The 19,057-nt window shown below is 42.2% G+C and overlaps 1 protein-coding gene across 1 annotated transcript in view; it reads right to left on the bottom strand.

Annotated features, from left to right (window-relative positions):
- The window catches only part of FHIT (fragile histidine triad diadenosine triphosphatase), a 1,348,303-nt gene that overhangs the window by 956,263 nt on the left and 372,983 nt on the right, over window positions 1–19,057 (bottom strand). The window contains exon 4 of the mRNA XM_036331720.1: window positions 3,481–3,570. The gene's annotated coding sequence lies outside the window, so the exon portion shown is untranslated. The remainder of the gene's footprint in view (window positions 1–3,480; window positions 3,571–19,057) is intronic.

Genomic DNA, 19,057 nt, shown 5'->3' with positions numbered 1-19,057 from the left:
ATGTATGTATTTCACTGAATTTGAGAATTTTTAGCCATTATTTCTTCAAATATTTTTATGTCCCATTCTCTTTCTCCTCTCCTGAGAATCCAATTACACAAAGGGTAGGCATTTATTTTTGTCACATAGGTCCCTAAGGCTCTATTCCTTTTTTCTTTTAAGCAGTTTAAATTTTTTTTTCCTTTGGAAAGAAAATTCCTATTGATCACTGTTCAGGTTCACTGGCACCTTTCCCATTCCTTCTAATGATCGAAGTCCACTCAGTGAATTTTATTTCAAATCTGCTTTTCAGTCTGGAATGTCCGTTGGGTTCTGTTTTCTGTTTCTGTGTTTTTATTCACTGTAAGTGTATTTTTCTGACCTTCCATTGTGTGGGGTTACAATAGCTTCTTTAAAATCCTTGCTAATCACACATCTGGTGATCCTGGGATTCGTCTCAGATGGTTGCCTCTTCACTTCGGAGGATTTACATTTTCTCCGTTTTTCATATGTTGTGTCATTTTGGGTTGTATCATGAGATTGTATGAATACAAATATGGTGTGAAGCCTTAATGCTCTTTGAAGAACACTGATTTCTTTGTCCCAGCAGACAATTTCCCTGGTTACACTCAAATTGAAACCTCCCTTGGTTGGCAGCTCAAATCTCAGTTCAGGTCTTCTATCTTAGCTGTGCTAGCAGGCGTGTGGCTCAAGGGTCAGTCAAAAATGTGGGCAATGGCCCTAGCCAATTTGGCTCAGTGGACAGAGTGTCAGCCTGCAGACTAAAGGGTCCTGGGTTTGATTCCAGTCAAGGGTGTATGCCTGGGTTGTGGGCTTGATCTCTAATAGGGGGTATGCAGAAGGCAGCCAATCAATGATTCTCTATCATTATTGATGTTTCTATCTCTCTCTTCCTCTCCCTTTCTTCTGAAATCAATAAAAATATGTTTTTAAAAAAATGTGGGCAGTGTTTGTGCATAGAACTGTGAGCTTCCCTTGTCTGCCTCTCTCTTTTCCAGGATTCTAGCTGCATTTTCCAGGGACTACGCTTACCTTGAACTCTGTTCTTTGGGTTTTCAAACCAAAATGACAGTGGGTTTTCTACTGGCGTTAGCCACCTGGAGTCATGTAACTCAGCCTGCCTTTAGTCCACCAGTTGTCAAATGGGGAACTCACTTGGCTAGGTCCCTGCTTCCAAGTTCTGAATTTCAATGCCCCTCTAGCACCTGCTGGCTTATTTCCACTGTCCAACGGCACCAGGTAATTCCCCGCCCCCTTCTTCATAGTTGTCACCTGTGAGTGTCAGGTTTAGTAGAGCCATACTACAAACAGAAACAAGTAGAAACATTTAGAAAATGTTCCTTTGCTTTTCCTAGTTCCTCTGATCAAAATACTTAGCCTCCACCCATAACCTCATCGAGTGATACTGGGTTTCGGTTTCAAGTAAACAGATTCAGAGCTTCCCTGATCAACTTGCCAAGTACATGCGGAGATTTGAAAAGAAAGCACAACACAAAGTGAAATGATAAACAGCAATGAGATCATGCCCATCGATGGGCAGCATTCATCTCAGAGCAATGAGGCTTGTACAGGATCGTGGCTACAAAGATTATCTACATGGTATTTTTTGCCATGTTCTTTATTTTACCTTATTTTTTTGGTCTCAGATATCTCTATATCCTGCCTCATTAGAAACTTCAATAGGTAATGTACTAAGAGAAAGAGAATATTGAATATAACATCCTTAAATACCAACACAGAGTTGGTACATGCGCATTTCCTCCTAATAATATTCCTAAGGCTTCCATTTCTTGAGAGGTTTTATATGCCAGGCAACTTGCTAATCATTTTACATAAACTGTCATTCAATCCTTCATAATCATTCTATGAGGTAATTCCTATAATCAGACTCATGTTATAGAGAAAGAAAGAAGAATTCAGAGAGGTTAAGTGAGCTGAGATCACACAGCACCTACCGAAATCCAAGTCAGTCATCTGAGAGGAAAAGCAGCAGAGAGTGTGTATCTGGGGCTCGGAGTACATGCCCTTTACTTTAGGTAAGAAAAGAAGTCTTTCCAAGCAGGAGGAATAAGTGAGGACTCTAACACTCAAAGTTATATTCTACAATTCCTCTTTCCACTAATTACTGGTATTAAAATGCCCCTCCTTTGGATGCATATTTTATATTGACAGGATTCCTGTGTGTGTGTGTGTGTGTGTGTGTGTGTGTGTGTGTGTGTGTGTGTGTTTAAAGCCTTGTTTCATGGCTTAAAAACAATAGCCAGAACAATAGCACAAGACCAAACAATTCCATGCAGAGACTCCAGTAAAGAGGCTGCGATACCAGGGCTCCATGTCACCACACTTATTGTCCTCACACCTTCTGCTTTCCAGGTAAACTCTAAGGGGGCAGGTGGTTCAGCAGAGAGGAATCGGGCACATTAAGGAGTGAAGACACCTCCTCCTCCCACCACAATCTGCATTGGGTGATACTTCTAGAAGATGCAGCAATGTCTCACAGTCTTATAAATTCTAGGAGCAATCCTGCCTAACTTGTGAACTTTGCATAAACCCAAGGGTGTGACTGTGGAATGAGAAAGGAAGGCAGGGTCAGCCGTTAGTAGGCAGGCAATGTAAAGTGGAAGCCGGAGACAAGGTCTTGACTGGAAGCAACCAAAGGAATACAGCACCTGTGTGTGCTGGCACAGGGCTGCTCAATGTCTGATTTACTAAATGTGTGAAATCGTTTGCTGAGACCTCACAGTGGGAAATGTTGCTAAGGGAGTGAAGATGAGAAGGGGTGACAGAAAAGGACAGGAGTGTGTATATATGCATGAAATCCAGGAGGGGTGACGAACACAGTCTACTGACATCATGCCAGGGAAATTTCACCACATTAGCTCATTTCTGCATACTCAAGATAGCCAGTGAAACCATTCAAAGACACAGGAAGACAAGGGACTAGTTTGCCCTCTCTTCAAGACTTTTTATAAGATTTATCCTTCGTTGTTGCTAACACAGGCCACTAAGACTTACTCTGGCCAATGACAGGCCCACCCGCTTTCAGAGATGCTTCATATCAGAAGCATCCTCCTGCTGCTCCCAATTTCATTCCAATTCCACAATCACGCTCAAAGCCATGCAGAGAAAACAACCTGACCCTAACTGTTTAACCTGACATTACACATACCAATTATTAAACGTGTGTCGCTGTCTGGTGAGGGGAGAATAATGTAACAACATGTCAACCAGGTCACAGGCTACACTTCACAAAAAGCAAGGGAGTGGTTCCTTCAAAACGTGAAGGCATCAATCTTCTACTAAATTGACATAATATTTATACCCCATTTTAAAAACAGCAGCTACAAATAGAAGTCGAGAGAGGGTCAATTCTCAAAGGGAACAAGCCCTGAGAAAAGCTCTGTTTACTATTATAAGGATGCCCATAGTACGTCAATTATAACAAACTCTGTTAAAAATTTAAAAGTAAATAAATGCTACCTCTCCAACTACTGTTACCTCCTCGGTGCTCAGTGGCAGGATGCGGAAAGCTTTCACAGAGGGTAGAGGCAGGCAGTGGTCCTGGGATACCTACACCAAAAACAAGAGATTCGGATGATTTCAGCAGTGACCTGAATGGCTTCTAGGTACAACTCCATTAGGCGCATTCCCCACAAAGACAGAGTTAGCGGCTGCACTGGTATGGGTAAAGGACAGAACACAGGCACACACATGATCTCCGTAGACAGTAAATTATTCCGCATGAGAGAGACTGTGGTTCAAGACTGGCTTATGTGACTCACACAAGGTCACATGAGGGAGAGACAGAGTGGAGCCTGGACACTCCGTCTTCTCATTTCTGTTCTAGAACTGTTCTCTGCATTATGCTACCCCCCCGCCCCTCGCCCTCAGAGCTACCAGTCCCAGCACCGGGCACTGGGACTTTGTATTGTACAAAAAGACGAGGCCAACCCACGAGTCGGGTAGGAAGAGTTCTCTGGCTTTGTGGTGGTCTGCGCCAAAACATCTGTCTGAAGAGTACTCTGTGGGTCACTTTTCTTCCTTGGCTTTGAAACCCTGGTGTCCACAGACTCTGAAAAAATCTGACAATGGAAGGAACGGGGTTTTGGTCCACGTGGCCCGAGTTTGAATACTTAGTAAGCCATTTACTGCCTCAAGCTTTTGTAACAAGGATTCAGAATCTGGAGAAGGGGCTGCGAACAAATGGATACACTAGATAAGAAATAAAAATTTAGAAGGCACGGAGAAAAGCCAGGTGGAGGCCTCACACTCTAGTGGAGTGGCTCCCTGAATCTATGGACCCATGGCTTTTTATTTACTAGAATACACATTTGCCCTTCAGCAAAGTAAACAGACATATCAAAGGTAAGGTTTGGTAAACAGTAAAAGATTATCAGGTTAGGAGATGGCCTTCAGCTACCACTGTCTCAACAGAACAATCGGTGCATAGCTTTTAGCCCTTGCTAAAGCCCCAAGGTCCATCAGCCTTCTGACGGACCTCTCACATTTATTATGCTAACTACTTTTTGGTCTTTGCCTCCAGCAATTTACTATCTCTGTATCTCATACACTTTTCACCTCTATCAAGTGGCCATAACATGTGACGGGTATATCTATCAAGAGGATACATTTTTAAAAATAAGGACAAAGTACCCAGCACAGTTCCTGGCATGAGTTAGATGATCAGGCAGTGAGAGCCCTGAGCCCCACCGCACCTGCAGGGGCAGCTCTGGGGCAGAGGAGTGACAGGAGGCCAGAAAGGCCAGCCTGCCCACGAACCACTCAATGCAGTGTACCAATCCTCCTGCTGTTAGGCCCTCTCGGCCCTGACCACCACCTCTGCTTCACCTTCTCTGAAATAAAAAGATCATAATTATAAGCACCTATTCCTTTCCTCAGATGTGTTTAATGATTTCCTTCTTATCTAATGGTTTCTGTTTATATAATACTGTGTGACCTGCTCAGTGCAATAACTGAACACAGATGATCATTCATTCAGCAAATAACTGCTGAGTTCCTACTAAGGTGCCAGGCACTGTTCTCTACAACAGTGAAAATCCCACCTTCATGCCTACATTTTGGTTGGGAAGGCAGACAATAAACCTAAAACCACAAAATGCGTGTTTGGTTGAATAGTGCCACGTGCTCGGAGAAACAGAGTGGGAAAGGAGATGCTGAGTGTTATGATTGAATTAGGGCCCTTCCCTGCCCCCCCGCCAAAAAGATACTTGAAGTCCTATCCCCAGTACCTAAGAATGTGACCTCATTTGGAAATAGGATCATAAGAGACGTAGCTAATGAAGGTGAGGTCATACTGGAGTAGAACCAACTCCTACTCCAATGTGACTGGCGTCCTTGTGAGAAGGTGGCCATGTGACAGCAGACACGCACAGGGAGAAGGCGAGCTGTACAGCTGTGAGCCCAGGAGGCCCAGGCAGCCCACTCACTTCACTGAGCCAGGAGGAGGCGGGGAAGGCTGCCCTGCAGGTTGCAGAGGGAGCACGTCTTTAGACTCCCAGTTTTCCAGAACTGAGGAACAATCAATTCTATGGTCTCCAGCCACCCAATTTGTGGTACTTTGTTACAGAAGCCCTAGCAAATGAATATAGTGAGTTTGGGGAAATTGTAGCATTTTTAAGCAAAGAGATCAAGAAAGATCTAACTCACTGAGAGGGTAACATTTCAGGAAAGATTCAATGAGGTGTAGAAGATGCCTCTGGATAAAGAAAATTCCAGGTAGAATGAACAGGAGATGCAAAAGTCCAAGGCAGGAGAATGCTTGCTGTGTTTGAGGAACAGCAAACACTTCAACTGGTCAAGATGGTTAGTGTTTTAAGGATGAATCTCAAAACTGTTTTGATGATCAGTGAGGCTGGTGGTGACTCCTCCCAGGTTGGCTCAGCTCAGAGGGCTGATTTAAGTCCAGCCAGCAGAGGGGACCATCTGTCACTTGGAAAGACACTGAGCCTCAGCCGGAGAACAGGAGGCCACCAGTCGCCACCATCTCCAGCACATACCAGTGCCTCTGGAACTACAGGGAAGAGGAACACACATTTCAAAGTAAACTGAGAGTGTGCCCGGGACATCTTTTCAACACTTGCAAAAGGCTCATTTTAATTTCTAGAATCAAGGGAACAATATGCTTGATTAGTTCTTCAGCCGATTTAGCAATTTTGCTTTTCACATTTCTGTCCTTGAAGCAAGTTTGCCATTAACCTTATATGTTCTAGGGCTTGTGATTAGACATTTTCTCCCTCCAAAATGAAATTTTTGCTTTAAAAAAACACTTAGCTTTCTGATAATTAATTTTTGCTGCTAATAACCAAAAGATCCTCTTTGAGACAAGGAGGTCATTCTTTAAAGAGGGTAGAAGTATGAAGAATGTTCCTTCTCTCCCTGGAGAGAGAATCCATGAAGGAAAAAAGTTTACTGGAAAGAAAGCTCGGTCATCATAAAGCGAAAGCCCGAAAGATTAAGTCAATATTGTGTGTTTAAAAATGCCTTATATGCACACTTACTTGTGAGGCCTGAAGGCCGTGAAGCAGCAGCTAGCCAAATCCATTAAGATAAATCTGGCCATACCCACGTCTCTACATAAGGCAACTCGGAGGCAGAAGGTACCAATTCAGTTCTGGATCTGCCTCCACTGCTTCACCCCATCATAGCCCTAATATTTAAAATTATCCCTTTGTGTCTGTCATGCTGCGGATGAGGTTTGAGTTGGTTTCTATCAATAAAACAAACAAGGTAGAAGGGGATGTTATGAATAAGTTACTGATGCAAATGTGCTATTTTTGCCTTTGGATTTGGGTGATGATAAACGTGATTCCACACATGGAAAGTAGGTTGTTCAGAACTACTACACTTGCTTCATTTAATTTATCTGAGGAAGTGCTTACAATAATATGGCTGCTCTGCACGCAATAAGCACTGGATTTCCAAATGAACAGAGGAAGTCCGCGAGGGCTCCTTACAAATGGGCTGCAGCAAAGGGCATTCAGCAAAGGGCTGTGCACCAAAGAAGACGGGCAAAAAGCATCCCACTCAACCCTGAAGATGAAAACAACCATCATATGGCCTCAGATTCTATATTCTCTGCTCCTGGCTAACGATATGCTGAAGCCTTACAATGAAATGTTGGGGAGCTGTTGCTATTTGGGGTTGTCACAAGGTAACATCACACTATTCAGGACAAATGAGGACTGCCAGGGTCCAACCCCAGCAGGTCCAGGGGTCCCCAAAGGTGTAGACGGAGTCAGCGAAGAAGGAGGGACACGGAGACAGTGTTCAGTTGATCAGCAGCCTAGCCAGGATCTCTAGCCAGGATCTCCAGCCAAGTTCTGGTCTGGATCTCCAGCGAAGTTCTGGTTAGGATCTCCTGCCAGGTTCTGTGTCCATGTTCTCTTGCTAGGTTCTCCAGCCAGGTTCTCCAGGTTCTCCAGCCAGGTTCAGTCACCAGGTTCTAGTCAGGTTCTCTTGCCCATTTCTGTAGTCAGGTTCAGTCCAGGATCTTTTGTCATGTTCTCTCCAGCGAAGTTCTTCTGTCTCTAGTTCTGTGTAGGTTCTGTCTTCTTCCTTCTGTGTTCCAAGCTCTGTATTCTAAGTTCTGTGTTCTAAGTTCTGTATTCTAAGTTCTGTGTCTTGCTGTCTTGTTGCATCTGTATTTATACCAGTTGATTCAATCCTATCAATCTCTATTACAAAGGTTAGGGCGTTTCTTATCTTCATCCCAGGGAGTAAAGATTATGTAGCTTAAGCACGATTGTTCGTAGTTAAAGTGATTAATTACCCGCCTGGCACTTAGTTAAGAGGTTTTATTCCCTCCCTAACTTCAGGGGAAAATCCCTACCTGGGGAAACAACCTTTCTCAGAGAGGAGACCTTGGTTAAAACACATAGTGCCAAGAAGGTGAGCAAACATATTAAGAACAGTATGCCATATATGCCAGGTCCCTTGAAACAGCAGCATGGACCAGCTCCCGGCAGAGGACACTATCAGTTCATTCCTCTGGGACATAAATTGATGATGCTTTAGCAAACTAGCATAAGGAGGCAATTTTGCATAGTGGCTAAGAATGTGCATTCGAAGCCTGGGCTCTATCAACCAAGTGAGTGCATCACTCTACCTAAATCATCAATCTTTGTCATGCTCACGTCCCTCATTGGCAAAATGGGGATAATAATTTTGCCTTCCTCATAGAGTTATGAGGGGGGCAATTTGTGGAAAGGGTCTGGAACATGGTTAGAATTCAAGAATAGTGCTATCACTTTTTTTTAAATCATCGCCATCACTTTTATTATGTTTAACAGTATTCTCATTTTCATCCATTATCCTCATTTTCATCCATTTATCCTCATTTTCACAGCAAAGGAAAACATCCACAAAATGAAAGGCAACTTATTAAATGGAAGACAATAATTGCAAATCATATATCTGATAAGGGGCTATTGTCCAAAGTATACAAAGAACTCATGCAATTCAATAGCAAAAAAAAAAAAAAAAAAAAAAAAATACTATTAAATAATAGGAAGAAAATATTGAATAGACATTTTTCCAAAGAAGACATACAGATGGTCAACAGGTACATGAAAAGATGTCAATATCACTAATCATTAGGAAATGCAAATCAAAACCACAATGGGAAATCACCTCACACTTATTATAGTGGCTATTATGAAAAAGGAAAGAGATAAGTGTTAGTGAGGATGTGAAGAAAAGGGAACCCTTGTGCACTATTAGTGGGAATGTAAATTGGTGCAGCCACGATGGAAAGCAGTATGGAGGTTCCTCAAAATTTAAAAACAGAACTACTATATGATTTAGCAATTCTACTTCTGGGTATTTATGCAAAGAAAACAAAAACACTGATTAATAAAGATGCATGCACCATTATTTACAATAGCCAAAATATGGAATACACATGTCTATCAATGGATGGATGGATAAAGAAATTATTATAGATAGATAGATAGATAGATAGATAGATAGAAAGATGGATGATAGATAATGTAATATTATTCAGCCATAAGAAAGAATTAAATCTTGTATTTGTAACAATATGCAACCTTACAGACAATTTGCTAAATGAAATAAGGCAGACACAGAAATACAAATACCACGTGATTTATCTTATATGTGGAACCAAGAAAACAACATCAAACTCATAGATACAGAGAACAAATTGGTGGGTGCAAGGGGTGGGAGAGAAATGGATGAACTTTTAAAATTTTTAAATAAATTGAATTTTAAAATGTTTAAGTTCATTAAAAGCACAACTCACCACCTTGTTTGGCAATTAATTACTTTCATTCACTTAACAATTAGATATTGAGTATCTAATAAGTGCCAGGGACTGGGCGAGGGGCTGGCGTACTCAGGTGATCAGAGTCAAACATGACTCTGCCTCCCGGGGGTTACTACAGGAAGCGGGAAAAGCCAGACACTCTCACAGGGAGAGTATCTTCTCCATCTGAGGGAAGAGCTCTAGATACTGAAACAAAGGACTTTGATTTAAACCTGAGATCTGAGAGGTGGGAAGGAGGTAGACAAGGGGCAGAAGGATGGCTTTCTAAGGTGAGAGAACACAACATTCAAAGGCATGGAGTAGATAGTGTGTCTTCATTGTTATTGGAAGTCAGTGCAAACTGCCCATTGGACAGTTCACTTTCATTGAACAACTATACATCAGGTACCTACTATGAGCAGGCACTGTGCTGAGCCCTGGGACAGGACGGTAAGCAAGACTGACTCTCGCCCTCACCCTTACCTCCAATACTTAATCCCTCTGTTTGAAAATGCACTGAAGTCATTATTAACTTTATAACCAATAAATTCTATCTTTAGTTTTTATTCCAAAGAGATTCCACGTGCATGGAGAAACTGTGATGCTTTGATGCTTTCTCTGGTCAGACAAGGAATGCTACATAAGCCCAATAATTCCCTTTCTTCCTTGGGGCCTACCAACTGATACTAGCAAGGAGGTCATGTTTCTGTGTTCTGATTAATTGTTCTATTACTTGCATAGTACCTTTAACTTAGTCAGCGGCCTCAAATTCTTTGGGAAGTTGATAGAAGAGGGGAAGCAATGGACAGGAAAAGAGGGACAGAGGGCAAGTTTCTTGAGGTCTGGGAATTGTCCAAAGGACCGTTTTCAGTTTTCATGGTAGCAAACATGGGCTGAATGAAAGGCAGTTAGTAACTTCTGATTGATGACTGGCTAAATGAAGAATACAAAGCCTCCTGAATCAACTTGGGCTCAATTATGGGGAGAAAAAGTGAAAGTTGCTTACTTCTCTCTAATCTCCATTTGAAAGGGAGAGCTTAAAACCATGGTTGAAAAGCTCAGCACAATCGTTCCTGTACAGCAGTTCAATAACCAAACAGGAGAACCTTTGAAACCACAAGAGAGAAGGCTAGGTTCTCAGGTGTCATTAGAGATTTCTTTCAGGTAACAAGGCCCTTATAAGAGAACATTTCCTTCTTACTCTAGTACTGTTCTAACCAAGAGAAATGTCATAGCTTAACTGACCTCTCGCTGATGGAAAAAAAAAATGTTAAGCTTCTTTATGACCAAATGGAAGTACATTTGTAATTCTATTTCCTAATGCTCTCTCAGTTATTTGGAGGGGCGAGGGAGGTTGCTAGTTCTTTTGTTTCAAAACTCCCCGCTGTGAAAATGAAATTGTAATATAATTATCTGGTTAACTACCAGGAAAAGGGGGAATATTTTTAGAAGTTTGGAAGACACCTACTTTATCAATAGTAGAGAACTGTAGAGTTCTGTCTTGTTCATGGCTAAAGCCATCCAATTCATATAACAACAACAAATGTTACATTTAAGAAGGTATTAAAGCATCTCAATCTTGCCATTAATTCAACATATTAATGAGACTTTCTGACTTAATTCCCAGTCATGAACTGTCTGTTGATATCATGGCAGTAATATTATAGCAGTGAAGAGTGTATAGCTTGCTTCAGGTAGGTGGCTAAGGCCAATTTCATGATGCTTCAACTCTTGTGACAGGTAGAAAAGTAAATCATATCTGTATTCCTCTAAGATGAAATCATTTCTGTATTCTCGTAAGATGTAATCATTTCTGCATTTCTAAGAAACTCTTCAGTGCTAACAAGTACACCAACTAGTTGATAAACTGGAAAGAAAACAGTATTAAGTGATGGCACTCCAGGAAACAGTTAAAAGGAGAAACTCAGAAAATAGGATTGTGAAGATAGATAATGAGATTCTCAGAACAGTATGGTGAGGGAAGGAAGAAGTCGAATAGCGTACGTTTTTAAAAGGTAAGTTATTCCTAAAGCAATTACTTAAATGTGAGAGTTCCTCTCACGGTTCTCAACCTTAGACTCTGAAAGGGAACTTCTCATAATGCAAGACTAAGAGAGCCAATTACTTCAGCACCAAGACATCCTAAATCTTTGGACTTGGCAGTTCAAAAAAACTCTTGGAAAGTGTATAAATTCCCCACTAACGACTCTGACTTTATACATGCAGACTCTAAAGGATGAATGAAAACTAACCAATTAGACAGCAAAGCAGAGGAGAGGGAGCACTGAGTGACGGACCTCCCAGAGTTTCAGTTGTGCCTCCACCCCAACAAGCTCGGAGCTCTACATCATATTTTAATAAAAATCATAATCATAAAAATTGATAATTACACAGCACCTAGTATGCCAAGAACTTTCCATTCTCTGCCACATCTCCTGTAATCTTTATAATTCAGTCTTTATAAGCTATGCGGAGAAATTACCATGCTGGAGAAGAGAGGTAAGTAGTTTTCCCACCTGGCCCTGAGTGGTGGGGTCAGGATCCTGAGGGGAGCAGAATTTGCAAACCCTAAAATATGCCTTTGGGGATAGTGATTATTTTAAGTTGGTTATTTTTAAGAAACACCACTGTGCTGTATACTTGAAACTAATATAATATTGAATGTCAACTGTAATTAAAAAGTAAGTAAATAAAAATTTAAAAACATAAAAACTCAGAAAGAACCTTTGATCTTCCTTTAACTGCCTGAAAGAATTTAGAGAGCGTGTGCCAGGAAGGGAGATGTCATCACAGACAGCTATGGTTTAATACCAACCAGTGTGTAATGGACAGGGAGGAGCGTAGCAAAGTACTCTGTGTCCCATTGCTAAAAATAGCCCCACAAACATTTTATTTATCAAACTTTTGCTTTTCTATCTATGGGTGAATTGCCATCCTGCACTCTGAAGTCTCAATCCACAACCTCCTCCCTTCTCTTAGCTCCAGATGGCACAGAAGCCTTAACTGCAGATCTGTCCCAGGTCTCATATTCTCATGGAACCCCCTTGTGTACACACATGATAAGTTTTCTCCTGTTAATCTGTCTCATGTTAATTTGATTACTAGTCCAGCCAGAAAAAATTTAGAAAGGCTGAAGGAAAGCTATTTTTTTTTAAAGTTCTACACTTCAAATACAAAACTCTCCAACCCCAGAGCCCAACCTTTACCCACTACTCTACAGACAAACTCAATCACCTGCTAGGATGCTCTAAAAGGTGCTAAGATTTAGGAGGCAAGATAGAATAATGGGAAAAGCTCAGGTTTAACGTGACTCTGTGGCCCAGGAGAGCAGCTTCTTCTCCACTTTTTTAAATTAAGCCTTTTATTTTGACATAATTGTAGACTCACAAGCAAGTTCATAGAAAAAATACAGAGGTTCCATGTACCCTTTACCCAATTTCTCCCAATGGTAACATCTTGCAAATATACAACAATAGCACACCAGGATATCAACATGGAAACAGTCAGATACAGAATATCCCATCCCCACAGGGATCCCCCCACCATTGCCCTTCAATAGGCACACCTATCTCCTTCCCACCCCATCACCATTTATATGATTTTGTCATTTCAGGAAAGTTATATAAATGGAATCACACAGTATGTAATCCTTTGGGATTGGCTTTTTTCCCCTCAGCTTAAATCTCTGAAGATTCAACCAAGTAGTTGCTGCCAAGTGGTTGCATGTGTCAATGGTTCATTGCCAAGCAGCATTACAAGATATGGATGAATCAGTTGGTTTAACCATTCACCCAGTCAAGAGCACCTGGGCTGTTTTCAGTCTGGGGCTTGGGCTATTTTCAGTCTGGGGCTTATAATAATAAAGCTTCTATGAACAGGTTTTTGTGTGACCATAAATTTTCATTTTCTTGGGATAAAGGTCCAGGAGAAAAGGTAAGTGCATGTTTGTTTTTATAAGAAACTGACAAACTAGTTTCCCCAATGGCTGTACCATTTTCCATTCCCACCAGCAATATATGAGTAACTCAATTTCTCTGCATCCTATTTTTTTTAATTTTACTTATTCGGATAGGTGTATAGTCACATATCACTGTGGCTTTAATTTGCATTTCCCTGATAGCTAATAATGCTGAACATCTTCTCATGTGCTTACTTGCCATCTGTATAACCTCTTAAGTGACTTGTCTTCATAACTTGCACATTTTCTAATTGGGTGGTTTGTGTTTTTACTGTTGAGTTTGAGAGGCCTTTGTATATTCTAGATACCTGTTCTTTCTCAGGAGTGGTAGATATGTGGTTGGCAAATATTTTCTCCTAGTCTGTAGCTTGTTTTTGCCTCCTCTTAACAGGGTCTTTCACAGAACAAAAGTCTTAATTCTAATGAAATCTAATGTATCGTTTCTTCCTTTTATGGAGTGTGTTGGTAACAAGTCTACGAATTCTTTGCCTAGCCCTAGGTCCTACACACAGTCTCTTATGTTTTCTCCGAAAAGTTTTATAGTTTTACATATAAGTCCATTATACATAAGTTACTTTTTATCTAAGTTGTGAGTCTTATTTTTAGGTTCATTTTTTGCCAGTTGCTTCAGGACCAATTGTTGAAAAGACTTTCTTTATTCCATTGAGGAACATTGCACTTTGTCAGAAACCAGTTGGGTCTGTTTTGGGGGTTCCTTATTCTGATCCCTTGATGTATGTGTCTATTCCTCCCTGAACAGCCAATATTGTTTTAGCTACTCTAGTTCCTGGTTTTCATATGTGCATGATCTTGTATATACAGCAAAATTATGCTGGGATTTTTATAGCAACTGCATCAAACCTGTATATCAATTTGGGGAGAATTGGTATCTTCTACTATGCTGTGACTTCCAAATCATGGTATGTCTCTCCTCTTATTGTGATTTTCCTTGATTTCTTTCATCAGCATTGTATCAGTTTTAGCACATAAGCTCTGTAAATGTTTTATTAGATTTATACATAAGTATTTCATAATTGTGAGCATGTTCATTGGCTGTATACAGAAATACAATTGATTTTTAAAATTATTTTGTATCCTACAAGCTTATTGAGCTCACTTAGTTTTAAGAACTTTTCTTTGTTTTAGATCACTTAAGGATTTTCAAGGTAGAAAATCATGTCATCTGGAATACTGACAGTTTTCTTTCTTCCTCTCCATCTATATGCCTTATGTTTCCTTTTATTGCCTATTGCCTTGACTGAACTTCCTGTTCTGTGTTGAATAGGAGTGTCAAGATTCATAAACATCCTTCCTGAATTTAAAGGAACGCATTCAGTGTTTCATCATTAAACAGAATATTATCTGTGCGTAATAAAACAATGTCCTTTACCACGTTGAGAAAATTCCCCTCTATTCCTATTTTCTGAGAGGTTTTTATTAAAATTATAAATCAATGTTGAATTTTGGAAAATGCTTCTTTCTGCATCAATTAATACAATCTATGGTGAATTACATTGATTGGCTTTTTAATACTGAACTAGTCTACCATGCCTGAAATAGACCGCATTTGGTTATAGTGTAAAATCCTTTTTTATTCTGAGTTCAATTTGCTAATATTTTGTTAAGGAGTTTGTGTCTATATTCATGGGTCTTTAGTTTCCTTTTTTTTTTTTTTTTTTTTTACATTGCGTTTACCTAGCTTTGTTATCTGGGTAATACTAGTTTCATAAAGTGAATTGGGAAGTGTTCTCTTCTATTTCCTGAAGAGTCCGTGTAAAGTTGGTGTTAATTCCTCTTTCATTGTTTGGTAGAATTCTCCAGGGAAAACATCTGGGCCTGGATATTTCTTTTTTAAGAGTTAAGAATTATGAATTCCATTTCCTTAATAGTTAGAGGGCCATTCAAATTCGCTATTTCATTTTGGGTGAATTGTGGGAATTTATTTTTTGAGGACATTGTCTATTTTCTCTAATATATCAAATTTCTATGTGTAGACTTGTCCATAGTATTCCTTTATTATCCTTTTTATATATGCCGGCCTATCGTAATATCCCGTTTCATTCCTGGTATAGGTAACTTATGCCTTCTGTGTTTTTTTCCTTTGTCAGTCTTCTTAGATGTTTGTCAATTTTATTAGCTTTTTTGAAGAGCTAACTACTTTTGCTTTCTTATTTAATGTTTGCCTGACATAGCTCTTTTCACATTTTACTTTTTTTTTCTTTTAATATATTTTTATTGATTTTAGAGAGGAAGGGAGAGGGATAGAGAGATAGAAACATCAATGATGAGAGAGAATCATTGATCGGCTGCCTCCTGCACACCCCCTACTGGGGATTGAGCCCGCAACCCAAGCATGTGCCCTTGGCCGGGATCGAACCTGGTATCCTTCAGTCCGCAGGCCGACGCTCTATCCACTGAGCCAAACCGGCTAGGGCCACATTTTACTTTAATCTGCCTCAATTATTATATTTGAAATGAGCTTATTATAAGTATATAGCTGGATCATGTTTTTAAAACACCCGCCAATCTCTGGTTTTAAGTAGTATATTTAGACCATTTAGCTTAAATGCAATTATTGCTATTTTAGGACTTAACCTACCATTTTATTTTTGTCTGTTTTCTATTTGTCCTCTCTGGTTTGTGTTTTTTCCATTTTCTACATTCTGCCTTCTTGCATACTACTTGAACATTTTGGAATTCTATTTTGAATTACCTAAAGTGTTTTTAAGTCCATTTCTTTGCATAACTTCCTTCGTGGCTATTTTAGGTATTACATTATTTATTCATAAATTATCACCAACTACTGGTGTCATTTTACCAGTTTGAGCAAAGTTTAGAAACCTTACCTCCTCTAATGTCTCTTTACTCCCATTTATAATATATTTATCTTAAGTATTTCCATCCTTTGCATCCACATCGAAGAGTATTGTAATTTTTGCTTCAGTGTTCAAACAAAATTTAAGAATCTCCAGAGGAAAAGGTAAGCCACTGCATTTACCGATACCTTTGCTTACTGTGCTTTTGTCCTTCCCTGGTGTGCCAAGGTTCTATCTTTTAAATCATTTCCTTTCTGTTATCCCTTCTTTTAGAGCAGGTCTACTGGTGACACATTCTCTTAGTTTTCCTTCATCTGAGAATGTCTTGACTTCCCTTCTCTCCGGAAGGGTCCGTTCACTGTCAATGGACTCTGGGTTGATTCTGCACTGACTGTAATTTTCATTCAGTGCTTGAAAGCTGGAAACTCCTGAGCCTCAGCAAAAATAAGACATGCAGGGAGAGCTAAAAATACAGACACAATGAACTGGAGCCTACTGAGTTAAAATGTCACCAGGCGACACGCAACTCTGAGTCTTGTAGGAGAAACAGACTTGCAAAAGAATAATTACAATTACATGTGATAAGTTCAAAACTGCAGGCAGGTACTGGTCATGGGCTGACACGGAGTGAGCAGCAGTGTTGGAGAATCAGCAGAAGCTGTCGGAGGAGATGTGTGAGCTGGATTTTGAGGACTGGGCAGTAGAACTAGTTTCCCAGTAGAGGGAAAACATTTGCAAAAGCCCTGAGAGAAGGGAAGATGGCACATTTGGGAAATGATACAAACGAACACCTGGCTGAAGTGCCCGGCATCTGTCGAGCCAAAGGAAGATGAAGTGGGAATACAGGAAAGGCGGATGCTGGGGGCCCTCAGCCCCCACGAAGGAGTTTAGACTTCATCCTGTGCACCACCGAGAGCTGCCAAATGGATGAAACTGGTGAATATGATATTCACAGCAATGACTGCTACCATTCTACCCTTTTAAAAGTAGTTTGTCACTGAATTATTAATATTATCTTTATTCTACTATATATAAAAATTGAGTTTATGTAGTGGTAGGATGTGTTCATGACCAATAAAAGTGGGTGACAGCTGAGCCCTGCCTCCTACAGTGCATTTTTTTTTTCATTCAATTTATTGGGGTGAAATTGGTTCACAAAACCGTACAGGTTTCAAGTGTAAACTCAACAAAACATCACCTCCCCACGCCCCTTTCCCTCTGGCTATCACCACACAGTTGACTGTGTCCATGTTATCCTATATAATAAAAGTCTATTATGCAAATTGTCCCCTCGGGCAGTCGTTTGACCAAGAATTTGACTGGGAGACCAGGAGTTCAACCACTCGCTATGATGTGCACTGACCACCAGTGGGTGGTGAAGAACATGGCGGGTGTCAGCAACGCGGTGCTGGCAGTGAGCGGCAGTGGAGGTGCTGCCGGCCCCAAAGGGCCCCGACAAGAGCGGAACCATGGAGGGATGGTGGAGCAGGTGAGTGGGCGGCACCAGGCCAAGGCGGGTGCAAGCGGGGCCCAGGTGCTTCCCAGGGCCCAGAGGTCAGCTGGGACCTACTCTTCCATGCCAGACACTCGCGCTTTGATTTCAGGCCAGGCCTAGGGACCGCACCTGTGCACGTACTTTGTGCACCAAGCCTCTAGTGGTTATATATTTACTAGAGGCTCAATGCACAAATTCGTGCACCAGTGGGGTCCCTCAGCCTGGCCTGTGGGATCAGGCCAAAACCAGTTCTCCGACATCCCCTACAGGATCCTGGATTACGAGACAGCTCAGGCCAGGCCGAGAGATCCTACTGGTGCACGATTGGAGCCAGGGAGGGACATGGGAGGTTGGCCAGCCAGAGAGGGACCATGGGAGGGCTGCAGGGCTTGTCTGGCCTGCCTCATTCAGTCCTGATCAGCTGAACCCAGCAGCAAGCTAACCTACCATTTGGAGCATCTCCCCCCTGGTGGTCAGTGCACATAATAGCAAGCAGTTGAGTAGCCTTAGCATATCATTAGCATATTATGCTTTGATTGATTTGAACGGATGACTAGCCAACCAGATACTTAGCATATTAGGCTTTTATTATATGCTAGAGGCCCGGTGCACAAAAATTTTTGCACTCGGGGGGGAGGGCGGGTCCCTCAGCCTGGCCTGTGCCCTCTTGCAGTCTGGGACCCCTCGGGAGATAACGACCTGCTGGCTTAGGCCTGCTCCTGAGTGGCAGAGGGAAGGCCTAATCCCTAGGTGCAGCCCCTGGTCGGGCTCAGAGCAGGGCCGATTGGGGAATTGGGGCACCGCCCTCTGTCATACACAGAGCAGGGCGGATTGGGAGGTTGCGATGCCACCCTCAGTCACGCTCAGGGTAGGGTCGATTGGGGGGTTGGGGCACCGCCCCCTGTCACACTCAAGGCAGGGTCCATGGGGAGGTTGCGGCACCACCCCCTGTCACACACAGAGCAGGGCCGATCAGGGGGTTGGGGAGCTCCCCCCTGTCATGCACAGAGCAGGGTCAATCAGGGGGTTGGGGAGCTCCCCCCTGTCACGCACAGAGCAGGGCCAATCAAGGGGTTGGGGAGCTCCACCCTGTCATGCACAGAGCAGGGCCCATTAGGGGGTTGGGGAGCTCCCCCCTGTCATGCACAGAGCAGGGCGGATCAAAGGGTTGGGGCGCCGCCACTGTCACACTCAGGGCAGGGCCGATGGGGAGGTTATAGCTCTACCCCATCACCTGTGTGCAGGGCCCGTGGGGTGGGGGGGTTGGGGCGCCACACCCTGTCACACACAGAGCCGCAGGGCAATCAGGAGGTTGGGGAGCTCCCCCCTATCAGGCACAGAACAGGGCCGATCAGGGGGTTGGGGCACCTTCCCCTGTCACGAACAGAGCAGGGCCGATAGGGAGGTTGTGGCCCTGCCCCCTGTCACACACAGAGCCACAGGGCGATCAGGGGGTTTGGGCGCTGTCCCCTGTCATGCTGATCCCGGTGCCGGGAGACCTCGCG

Source organism: Myotis myotis, unplaced genomic scaffold, assembly GCF_014108235.1.
Source record: "Myotis myotis isolate mMyoMyo1 unplaced genomic scaffold, mMyoMyo1.p scaffold_m19_p_13, whole genome shotgun sequence".
Lineage (NCBI taxonomy): Eukaryota > Metazoa > Chordata > Mammalia > Chiroptera > Vespertilionidae > Myotis > Myotis myotis.
Note: the sequence above shows the minus strand (reverse complement) of the source record. Positions and strands in the feature narration are given on the sequence as shown.